The following is a 1,822-nucleotide window of genomic DNA, read 5'->3' on the forward strand; positions in this document are numbered from 1 at the left end:
GTGGGGGGGGGGGAGGCGGGGGAGAGGGGGGCGAGAGAAAGGGACGCGGCGCCTCGCCTAGCGCGCATGCGCAACCAGCCGCAAAGGGGGGGGTGGGGGGTGTTATGCGCGCCAGGTGAGGTGGCGTCATCAAAGCGCGACCGCGGTTGGTGCGCGCGCTCGCGCCGGGTGGGCGGGGGAGGGGCGGGTCACGGCGGGTGGCGACCGCCATCAGGAGCAGGACCCGGAGCCGGACTAGGACCAGGGGCGTCCCCGTTCCGCGCGGTTCGCAGCCCCGGGCTCTGCTTGAAGCTGCAGCTTCCCGAGCGAGCTGTGGGCAGAGACGCCCTCTGAGGACACCCCCACAGCGCGTGTCCCGAACTAACGGCGGGCGTCTCTCGTTAAAGGCGTTCGGCAGCCGAAGCGAGCTGGAGTTCGTGAAAGCATTCGGTTCCGAGTGTTGAAGTACTTGAAGAGCTGTGAAACAGCTGCGGCTTCAGGAACAGAGGCTGCCAGAAACAGTAAATGGAAAGATGGAACTGCCTAAAGGGTCCGGTTGTTGTGTAGGGAGCTGCGGGTCGGCCTCTTCTCACAGATAACCAGTGATAGGACTAGAGGGAATGGCCTCAAGTTGTGCCAGGGGAGGTTCAGGCAGGAAATGAGGAGACATTTCTTCTCAGAAAGAGCACTCAGGCACTGGGACGGGTTTCCCAGAGAGGTGGTGGAGTCACCGTCCCTGGGGGTGTTCAAGGAAAGGTGGGACGTGGTGCTTGGGGACATGGTATAGTGGGTGACATTGGTGGTAGGGGATGGTCGGACCAGATGATCCTGGACGTCTTTTCCAACCTTAATGAGTCCATGATTCAGTGACCTTTTCATATTCACCCTTAGCCACTTTCCAGTCCTAGACCACCATAACAATGGGCAACAATCTACTGAGGAGCATTGCCTGGGCTCCTCAGCGCCCTGCAGTATTGTTATTAATATAAGTATTTGTGAGAAACTTACCGTGCTCGCAGATTCAAGATAATCCCCTCCAACACACATGATTAAGTGAAAAGTTTAGGGTACCTTGTTATGAGAGAAAATGACTACACAAAAAGAAGGAAATCAAGGATGTTTACTGTGTGCAGCCCACTGTCCCTTTAGGGCATTACTGTTGTCTCTGAATGGTAACTTTCTGCAGAGATCATTGCAGAAACCGTGCTCATGACACACTTGACAGGAATAAATTGTGCTATATGACAAAGTGATGCAGAATCATCCTCTATCATTATTGCCCTTTCCATTCTAAGGACGCCAAGAAATTTCCGTCTGTTCACCCCTGCTTGGTCAGAGCCAGCTTTCGTAAATGCTTCTGTCAGGCTATTTTTCAGGAAGGACTGTGTGTTGGGTCTGTCTGGGATGGAGTCACCTTTCCCTGCAGCAGCCCACACAGTGCTGTGCTCTGCACTCGTAGCTGGAACAGCACTGGTATCACTCCAGTGTTGTGTCTATTGCTGCATAGTGCTGGCACAGCATCAGGACTCCCTCCAAGCCCCCAGGAGCCAGCAGGCTGGGGGGTGAGCAATTGATGGGGAGGGGACATCACCAGGGCAGCTGACCTAAACCAACCAAAGGAATATTCCGTAACATCTGTGTAGTGGGTTTATGTGACAAGGTTTTGGTAGCAGGGGGCCATAGGGGTGGCTTCTGTGAGAAGGATCTAGAAGCTGCCCCATGTTTGGTAAGGGCCCCACTGCTGACCAGAACTGAGCCAATAAGTGATGTTGTTTGCGCCTCTGTGAGAGCATATTTAAGACAGGGAAAAAAAAACGCTGCGCCACACAGCAGCTGGGAGAGT

This window comes from Oxyura jamaicensis, chromosome Z, assembly GCF_011077185.1.
Source record: "Oxyura jamaicensis isolate SHBP4307 breed ruddy duck chromosome Z, BPBGC_Ojam_1.0, whole genome shotgun sequence".
Classification (NCBI taxonomy): Eukaryota; Metazoa; Chordata; class Aves; order Anseriformes; family Anatidae; genus Oxyura; species Oxyura jamaicensis.